Below are 10763 nucleotides of genomic sequence, written 5' to 3' on the forward strand. Positions count from 1 at the left end.
CTGCACCATTCACATAACGAAAACTACTACAGAGATATAAAAATTCTCACAAGTAGGGAGTCCATAGATTGGCTTTTGAAAAACAGGGCATCCGCAGTACTTCGCAAATTGGGAACCACTGCTCTGCACTCATGGACAAATATGAGAGGTCAAAATGCTACTCTGATGAAGCCTAAAACATATGAAACTTAAAGGATATGGCAGTGGGCTTATCCACACTGTGCTCTGTAGCTTTCCTAGAGAAAACCCACTCTTTACCGCTGAATCGGAGCAAATGGCAATCTGTGCAAAACCCAAATTGTTGTTTGTTGTGCTTCAGCTTTAAAGAGTGGGTTCTTTCAGGGGAAGCTCCAGGGTGGAAAAAAGAACCACGCTCAGACACATAGCTTTAAAGCACAGACCTATGCCTGGAAAGTACTGTACAGGGCAAAGGTAAGTATGGATAAGCCTTCAGCCCTAGCAGTGTCACTAACACTTCACTTACATGAGTTTGTGGCAAAATTAGTTTCCCTCCCTTAAATAACAAAATATGATTTAGTATTATAAGCAGACAGCTGAGTATTAAAGAAACCCTGAACTATCATTTCTCTTTTAAGATTATTCTCCCGCTTTCTAAATGAGATTTTTAAAATAGTCTGCTGTACAGCACTTTTCCCCGCCTCCACATTTCTAAAGCAGTCACATGTTTGCTCAGAAAAGTGGGTGAAAGGGCACGGCACTACAGAGCATGTGCGTTTATGTAGGGGGGGAAATGCAGATCACTACTGCAGGGAAAGCAAAAGCTATACAAAATTACGCAAACGAAAAAATGAGGAAGCTTTTATTTGGGTTGCCGGCGTGTCATTTGGCAAAGTACCCTTGGCCAGGCTTTGCTAAAGGAAGAGTAAAGATTTACACACACACACACACACACACACACATACGGCTTGAGACAATCTCTCCACTTAGCATAGTTTTCCCAAGTTCTCAATGCCAACAGCATCTGTGCTACATCTGAATGATTTCCTCTGTAGTCATACCAATATGCTTCAGGGGAAAATAGCACAATGTGTTCTCAGAAGGAATGGATGTAACTATTCCACTGTCTCAACTGATCAAAGGAGCAATTCAATATGTGTTGCAGTATCAAGTAAAAATGATTTAAAGAGAAGTAGTTACTGCTAATAGCAGTATTAGTTATTTTTTACTGACCTGTAACAAAACACAACATACAAAAAAAAAGCACACAGTCAGGAATATGAAACAGAACAGATTTCATATCTGTAAGAAGCAAAATGTCCAATCTCTGTTAATATATGTAAATATGTATATTGATTACAATTCTGCTACCAACAATGATGGCTATCTTTTAACCCAACACGCCCCTGATCCATACTGAACATCTAGCCCTTCTGAAGACTTTAGTACATGAGACATTAGAAAGCTATGTATTTTATAGCAGCTTCATTAACTTATAACCCCAGAATTTTGGTTTCCCTCCAAACTGATGCCAAAGTTTTGTGCTTAATGAAGCTTTTATATAGCGTCAGAGCTAGAAAGCTAGAACTACAGTCATACCTCATGTTACGTCCGCTTCATGTTACGTTCTTTCAGGTTACTTCCCACGGCGACCCGGAAGTAGTGGAAAGGGTTACTTCCGGGTTTCACCGCTCACGCATGCACAGACGCGCAAAATGACATCATGCGCAGAAGCGGCGATTTGCAACCCGCGTGTGCACAGACACGCTGCTGCAGGTTGCGCTCTTTTCATGTTGCGAACGGGCCTCCGGAACAGATCCCGTTTGCAAACAGAGGTACCACTGTATTCCATTAGACAACAGGGTGAAGTCCATTACTGTGCCATTTCACTCCACTGTCAAGGAACTGCTTTCTCCCTGTGAATTTAGGTATCCAGTCACTGAACTTGGGCTAGGAAAATCAGAAGATTCCCTGCAGTTTTGGATTCGTTATTACGTTCTGCTGATCTAAGTGCCTGCAGTGTTTGCAAAATTCAGGGCAACAAGGACTCATACAATAGGAAAAGACCAATAATGCATTCAAATAATGCAGAAGTGGAGAGCCACATTTCCTCAAGGATAGGCTTCCTCAAACTCGGCCCTCCAGCTGTTTTGAGACTACAATTCCCATCATCCCTGACCACTGGTCCTGCTAGCTAGGGATCATGGGAGTTGTAGGCCAAAAACATCTGGAGTTTGAGGAAGCCTGCTCAAGGGCAACTTTCAAGAGGTTGCACACCTGTGGTGGGTGCGGTCAGAGCAACAGCTGAATCATACGAAAGTTGGGTGTTTCTGCACAAATACACTGCCTCTCATCAGCAAAACAAAAAAGAGACATTGTCACAGTTTAAAGACACAATCAAACCAGGCAAAAACACTTGAGGAGGTTGCTGAGCAGGGCAAGTGAGGAGTATGGTCTAGGGAGATTGCCAAGAGATGCACCGAAAGGTCTGGAGGGCTGCATTTAGCCCCCAGGCCTGACATTCAGTGCCCCTAAAATAATACAAGCACCATTTAGAAAAAAGCAGAGTAGATGGTAGAAAATGTTTTAGTATTTTCATGGGGAAATAGCATGTTTCGTTTAGAGGCAACGCAATGGCTATGTTTATATTGGTTTTGTATATTTTGACACTGTTTTAAAACAATGTTAAATAACTGCCAGTCTAGAAATAGTTTAAACATATAAGTTGAACATAGTATCAAAATCCTTATATCCTAGGGTGGGAAGTTCTGGTTAATTTTGCCAGAAGTTTTCCCACCTTCATGTCACTTGTTAAGGCTGTGGTCCTCAGCCAAGTGTGGCATGAAGTGAACTAGCTAAAAGGAAAATAAAAATAATTGGATAAGATCAAAGATGGATGTAGCCTGATCACAAGTATGAAGAAGGTGATCACATTTACTAAGGCACATTCTAAGAACTAGAAGCCTTCAACTAGAAAGAAATAAAATGGGAAAAGGAGCAATGTGGTTGGCATCCACCTGTCTCAAGAGACAACGGAGTGCGCCTCTGAGAATGAAGTCAAACCACTGTGTTAGCAGCACCCAAGTGACCTCTCTGGGGCACAAGCCTGGCCAGTGTGTATGGAGGTTCTCAGCTGCCCAGACGACAAGACCCCTGCCCTCAGCCTCGTTGATGTGGTCCAAAGAGCAACACATTTGGCACCAGCCTGGCTGCAGGATTTTCCAGAAGGTGTACACAGTACCTTCCAACTGTCTTAGGGACTCCACTCTGAATTAGTGTTTTCTTCTCCAAATGGGCTATCTTCCCAGGTGGACAAGCCCCATCTGCCCCTCACTTTCCTCTACATAATGTGAAGACCACCTTCTTCCACTGGCCCCACTATTGGTCTCATCTGCTCAATCCACTGGAGCCTGTCTTCAAATGCAAGGGAAGTCTCTAACTCAGCCTTTCTCAACCTGTTGATCCCCAGATGTTGTTGAACTACAACTCCCATCACCCCTAGCTAGCAAGGCCAGAGCTCAGGGATGATGGGAGTTGTAGTCCAACAACATCTGGGGACCCACAGGTTGAGAACCGCTGCTCTAACTCATCAAGGGTTTAAGACCCATCAGCTACCCTCACCTGACATAGCCAGCTAGTTGAACCCATTCCTGGTGTGTGGCCACTGTCACATGCTAACAGCCTATAGAAGCCACAGGTGAGAGCTGAGTGGGTTGGGACGAAAGGTGGACAAAATACCCAAGAAAAAGCACAACGCTTCCCCCAAAAGAGGTACTACCATGACTACAAAGAAAACACAGTAGAGAAGAATGCCAACCTGAAAAGGCTTACACAAGCTAGAGAAGGAAAATGAGTAGAGAGTTACTGGAAACTAATCTATGGCTTGGAACTCTAGAAATATTGTGTGTGCTTTTCTGGAATGAAGCACATTAGATGCCAATGTCAGAGAACTAAACTCAGATTCTCAACGTAGCTACACAGCATCTGCAAGTCACATCATGAGCCAACGGACAAACAGAAACCCTACGTGGCAAGGAAAACAAAGTAGTACAAAACAGCAGGTCAGCCAAGGACAATGACACTGACAGCTGTGCAAGTTCACTTGCGCTTTCCCATCAATAGTCTAAAGGTAAGCAACACCTTGAAGGCACCCTGTTTTTATCATAACCTGCAATAAATGTTAAAAGGTTAATAGATTAATAGGCTTTACTCAAACCTAGAACAACCGGTTGTTTCTTTTAATGAAAGAACAGGTATATTTTAATGCAAAGCCATATGGGTATGCAGAGATGCTGTTCTCTTTTCCGAAATCTGCAAGCTTCTCATTCACTTCTAGGGGGCAACATAATCAATGTGGCATGCCCCAAGATCCTTTGCACCAAACTGGTACAGAATGCTGTCTGCAACTCACAAGTGATATGCTGGTATTAGTAATACCCATCCCAGAGAAGGTGGCTAAGACTAAGGGGTTCAGGACATGACTAGAGAAAGCAGGGAGGCTCCCCACTTTAAGTCAGCTGGCCTCTCCCACCACAGGCATGCTGGTAACAGCAAGGTTCTTAATGCTCCTCGAGGTTACAAATTTCTTGCCTTGATTAGAACTGGTATTTCTCCATGGGGTGAATCATAAAATCTAGATAAGAAGTGTACTCCTGATACTGAGCATTGTCAAATTACTGTAAGAGTAGTGGTCATAAAGAATTATCTATTATCTATGTGTTCCTTAGAAAGAACAGATACTAGTTAATAATTACTGCTTCAGTGTGGTTGCTGCCCCATATGTTAACAGTGAGACCACACGGAAGGTGTCTATTGTTGCCTCCAATGTCAGAACCACTTGGAGTACAGTTTCCCCATTACATACATTACCACGAAAACATGGGAAGCAGCCATGTAAATGCAACACCCATTTCATTAAGGTATGAACTGGCTATAGGTCAGAATGCACACACAAGATCCAGTATGAAAATGCTATCACATTAGATTACTCATAAAAGCGGTTAATAATTTTCAGAATAAGACAATGGGACCACCTCTTCCTTGTTGTAATAGAAACGAGGCTTATCATCTGCAGGTCATGCTGAAAAGTAAGTTGTGTTTGTTTTTAACTTCATTATACACAGTAGTAATTTCAATTGCATTTCAAAGCACTTTTCCTCAGACTTGTCCTTCACTTATAAATATTCCACTTGAGAATAAAGGAAGTGAACTTTGGCTTTACAACTTTGGGTGTATGCACATAATTCTTAAGAGACCACTGCAAATATTTCTCAAGTTTCAGATATGCAAAGAAAGAGATAGCAGAAAGAATGACAGATTTGAAGAAACACGCACCAAACCACTTTGATTATTTAACTTTTTATGAGTTCCTTTCATTGGTTTACAGAATTCTCATTTTGTAAAAGATTGAACTGTGTTTCCCAAGTACTCAACATAATTACTATGTTACACCAAAAGGAACAAAAAGGGCGAGAAACCATGGGTATCATGCCAAGGATGGCAGGCACACTGATTAATTTACTGGACGAACAAATCTAACAAGCACAAAACACATTCAAGTCTAACAAATGTATTATGACATAATTGGTTAATCTCTAAGGGAGCACAAACTCTTGTTTGTATCGGCTACAACAGAGTAATATGGCAACCCATGTGGAAGTCTAACAGGAGATAAGAAAGATGTCTAGAACTAAACTTTACTGTCAAATATCAGAATACCTAATTTTATAAAAAGGTTATATAAAAGGAAAATAACTGACTTCCATGAAATATGTCCCCAGATCCTTGGAGCTGGCAGTGAAGACGACTTATCTACAACAACAGGGCACGCTGCTACTTTTGCTTTTGTACAACTGAGTATTTTCCAGAAGCAAATACTGCAAGCAGGAAGACAGCGTCTACTACAGTATTTCCGTTTCTAGCAACGCAAGAAAACATACTTGACCTACAACGAGTTCCCAAAATAGTGCCTTCTTGTGCCTTTTCTTCAGTCCGGCCTCTCAACCCCACCCCCCACCCCCGTTTTATAAGGCCCTGGTGATTTAATTTTATGGAGTCATGCAATATGTCATCTGAAAGGCACTTCTGCAAAGCAGCGTACTTCTTGAAACCCCGCCCTTCCTCCACAGCAAAGAAAGATCACATGACGGACTCAGAAAAGTAGGCAAAAGGTTACGCTGATGCACACAACACACCACCAAACTACAAAAGCTCCGCTTGCCTTTCACGCTCTAGCCTTGATTCTGTTTCAGCATCCCAATTCTTAGAAATGGGAAGCACCATCAATGCCCCAAGAAAACTATAAAGCACTTTGAATGATTCACACATACAAAAGGAAATTCACAGAACGACTAAAATACAGTGCTTTCTTAAACACAAGCTAACCCAGCAGCAAATTCAACCCTCAGATTTATAAAAGTATAACATGGATATACAATATGGGGTGCAGGGAGTGAGAGGACAGGATACACTTCCCTCTCTTGTGCCGCTCATTTCTTGATTATGTCCCTGTCCTGCACCCAAATACTATTCTAGGTCCCAGGGCTTTCAAAAGGACATACATCCACATAACTTTGCATAGGATTAAAAATTCGTATAGCACAATCCTATGCACGTTCACTCAAAGACCTACAAAGTTCAATGAGACTCCCATTGTGGATGGAAGAGAAAAGCATGAAAACCTTTTCTGGGAGGTTTCTTGTAACATCTAGGCTTATTTTTACCATTCTTTCTTTCTCAGCATCATGCACTTCGGGCGTCCACCACTCAACTTTGGGAACAGCATAAACTGCTACCTACCCTTCTTAAAACACAATGCATTCATGAGATGCCCCCGCTTTTCAAATGCTTCATTGTTATAGCCCCCAGCCTCCCTATGCCAAGTGTGCATTGTCTGGTGAAATACTTTATGTCTAGCCGAATACGTGGAAGGCTAAAAAACCCCCCACCCCCCCACCTCTGATCAGTGCCAGCCTGAGATATTTTGCTACCGTAGGCAAAGGTCCTGACAGCACCCCAACGCCCGCCCCCCCACCTCCGGATCCCCACTCCATCCCCACCACTGCAACTGTACTCTCACCTGCGACTTTGCCCACACTGCCTCCACAATGCAGTGGCAAGGGCACAGCAGACAATGGTGCTGTGCCAGTGGTGTGGGAAGCTGTAGTGGGACTGGCAGCGGCGCATCCATGGGGGCAGGGAGGGGGTTGGATCTGCCGCCTGAGGCAAATGGTTTCACTTCGCCTCATGCATGGGCCGCTCCTGCTGCTGCCGCCTTCAAATCTCCCCTGCCTTGAATTCAGCACTGTTGACATTTCAAGGTATTCCACAGTTTTCAAGTCTGGTTTTTGCACAGAATGGGAAGATCCAATGTGTAAGCTTCCACCTGCCCTATATTAGAATGAAGTGTTTCAGGACTTTCAAAACCCCACACTAAGATGGTCATTGGCTCCTCTGTTGCAGAGGTGATGTGGCTAGGTCACAGAAATCTCAAGCATTAGTAAGCAGTGAGCACTTGGCTTAATACACATTTGATGGCACTGCACATATGTTAACACCACAATAACTTCTTTTTATTTTGTCCATACTAAGACTATTCCTAATCTGCAGCTATGTGAAGAATCGATTACATGCTTGCAGCTAATATTGGAGACACTTTCCATTTAAAGGTGTGAGAAACAGGATCCTGCTTATACTACCTCACCCAGATATTCTAGTTATACTAGAACTACCACATTGCTCACGGCAATTTATCCCAAATCTATAGGGCCATGGTCAGGGGGTTGGTGCAGTAAATGATTTTAAAAGAAAATGTTTAGAAATTCCGCGCAACAGCCCACCAAGAAGCCATCATAATCTTCTCTAAGCAGTAGCCAAGATATAAGCTCAGCCATTATTATGAGAAATTCATATTAAAACAAAAGCTTCCTTAAAACCAAAGTTTGCATAATGCCCTGTGTTTCCTCAGTATTAAATGAAGGTCTACAAGTTCCTGCAAGGCTCAGATTCTTGGCAATATATACAGCTGCAGGCTCCAGAATTACAGCATTAGTGGTTTATAGGGATAGGTTTACCTGTACACAATGTCCAAAGATTATGTATTATTTACCCAATTCCAAAATACACCCCCACTGCTGTCAACTCATCGCTAAAAGCAATGTTCTCAAAAGGTGCAACCAGTTCATTTTTTCCACTATTTGTATTGTATAGAGCTGCCCTTCCTCTGCAAAATGCACACTAGGGAAACAGAGGGTTTAACTGTACTAGGGAAACATTCTTTATTATGAAAACTACAGCTGCAATTCTACACTTACTTATCTGGGAGTAAGGCTCTTGAACCCTATGGGCTTACTTTTGAGACTGAACTGTACACTATCCAGTGATTTTAAGGTGTGTGTGTGTGTTTTAAAAAAAGAAACAATTTGATTGCCTGACTTCTAATGAAGCCCCCCCCCCCAAAAAAAACCACAAAGTTTGTACATCACTGTATGCCATTGATAATATCAAAGGGTATAATTTCCTGTCAAGGTGAGACAGCATTTGTTTATTATATGTTGTCAGCCACTCCTCAGAGAAGACCATATTGTGAGCAACCTGGACTTTAAGAGATTACAACGGAGCACTGTTTGCTCAGTAGTTCTTACTTAGTGGCAAAAGGTTTCACTCCAATGCAAAATACCAGCTAAGTTCAAGTAAAAGCTGGAAGGAAAAATAGTATTTTAATAGCACAAGCAGAAGTCCTGCTGTGTTCAGCTGGGCTTGCATCCAAGTTAAGGGTACACCATGCAAAACTTCAGTCTAAATTTCCGTTTCCTAATCTTTGACAGGACTCGATGAGCTCAAGGGGAGCAAAGAGTTGTGCTCCGTTAGGCAGCAGAAGACCCTCCTCCTGTCCCAGCTTGCTGCATTAACGGAAGGAAGATTATAAGCCGCGATTCTCCAATGGCCCCTCTTGCACACACAGGAGCCAAGTTGCTCCCCACCCTGGGATGTCCTTCCTCCCGCTAAGCGCCAGGGAGCCGCGGAAGAGGAAGGCGCTCACGTGGGAAGGGACTCTCTCGCGCACGCCGTCTCTCTCTCCTAGACAGTCCCTCAGACGGCGAGCGGAGCACCCCCCCCCCCGGGCACGGGAACCCCCGGGCACTCCCCGCCTCAGTATCGTCGCCCCCTCCGGGCCTCGCGTGCTCCTCTAGATGTGCGCGGGGCCACCCGCCCTAAACGAGAACCGAAAGACACCAACCGCGGGGGGGGGGGGCGGCGAAAGACTCAACTTACGGGCTATCCGGCGAGGAGGGAAAGGGGCGCCTCCTCGCAGGCGGCTGTGAGGAGACGGAGAGAGAGCGCGCAAGAGTGCGCGAGGGAAGCCCGCGCGCAGTGCAGCACCCTGGAGCGCCGCCGCCGCTGCTGCTACCGGCTGGGTCCGGATTGGCCGAGCTGCCAGGAGAAGGGCGGGGCCGGGGCCGAGAAACGGGAATTGCCGCTCCGGGCTGACTGGGCGGGGAAGGAGGAGGCAGAGGCAGCAGCAGCAAGCGGGCGCAAAGTGCGAAGCCGGAGGAGGAGGCGCGGCAGGGGCGCGTTCGGGCAGGGCGAAGGCAGCAGCGGGGCGGAGCTCGGAGGAGCTGAGGTGGAGAGAGGCGGCCTCTGCCCTCGCGCGCGCCTCCCAAAGAAAGCAAGCAAGCGGGGCTCTTCTGGGCTTGGAAGGAGAGAGGAGGGCTCCCTCTTTCTCATACCGGAGCGCGCCTGCGCTACTGGTAGTCCAAGGGAAGAGAGCCTCTTTTCCAAGCCTCTTTTCTCTCCCCGCGGAGGAAGCGGCACAGTCCCGCAGTCCCTACTCAAAGCCCCGGGAATGGAAGCGTGGCGCTCCTGGGCCTGGCGGGGCGGGAGGCGAGGAGGCTTCGGTGTGGAAAGGCAGCGAGCTGCCGGCCTTGACACGGGAGAAAGGCTCTGGGCCTCCGCCCAAGCTGGGCACTCGAAAATGAAGCCTTTCGCGGTGCTGAGGAGGAGAACTGCTTTCCCCGACTGCTGCTCAGACATGCCACGCTTAATTGTGTCATGCTAGTAAGGCAGGATAACATACATGCACAAAGCAATCTTAACCCCCCAGTGTAGAAAGTACTATTGCGATTTTTGTAGCTTGCAGCAGAAGAGCAGTGATTAAAGCATTGTAGCCAGATGGATGGAATGGATGAAATGAGAACCCACCTGGATCCTCTCTGTATATGAAAACTTCTTTGTACTTTAAATAATAAGAGCCCTGCAATGCGATCCTTAAATTACATTTAAGGACCTCCGTTTAGGGATCGCCAGTGACGGTCAAATACAATGAGGGCGTGACACAGTCTGGATTAGAGGTTGGGTGAACCATTGTCCTCAGAAGGAAGACAAATGCTTCTGATTCCTCTCTGTTGAAAAGTGTAGTAGAAACTATTGTCATGGAATGCGGATTTGTAACTTCAAAGTACAGTGTTTGCCTGTCATTTGTGGGTTGAGTAAAATAGTGAAATGGGGTAGCAGACTGAAGCAAACCCCACATTCACAGCCCCTGCAAAAGGTAGATCTGTGTTGTGATAGAGATCTACAATGCTCTTCTAGATGTTTGGGAGTGCATATCCTATCAACCCCAGTCAGCATTGGACTGGCTTGACTAGGATGGATGATGGAAGTTGTAATCCAAAACATTGTTGGGGCATTTAAACCATTGTCTCCCAGATTCTGGACCAACACTCTAGATTGTAGAGGTGGTTTGTTGGTTTGGAGGAGATTGTTGGGACGTCTTCCCCTGTGAGGGGTTGGGGCTCTTTGGTCCT

The 10763-nt window shown here is 45.2% G+C and overlaps 1 protein-coding gene across 10 annotated transcripts in view; it reads right to left on the minus strand.

The window, feature by feature from the left end:
- The window catches only part of CPT1A (carnitine palmitoyltransferase 1A), a 45001-nt gene extending 35445 nt beyond the window's left edge, over positions 1-9556 (minus strand). The window contains exon 1 of one of the 10 annotated variants that reach the window (XM_083480026.1): positions 9232-9556. The gene's annotated coding sequence lies outside the window, so the exon portion shown is untranslated. Of the gene's footprint in view, positions 1-5717; positions 6067-7036; positions 7126-9231 lie in introns of those variants that run through there. The other 9 variants (XM_083480020.1, XM_083480028.1, XM_083480023.1 and 6 more) reach the window with 9 other exon arrangements.
- Positions 9557-10763: the final 1207 nt, after the last annotated feature.

Source organism: Podarcis liolepis (genome assembly GCF_965112155.1).
Source record: "Podarcis liolepis genome assembly, chromosome: 1".
Lineage (NCBI taxonomy): Eukaryota > Metazoa > Chordata > Lepidosauria > Squamata > Lacertidae > Podarcis > Podarcis liolepis.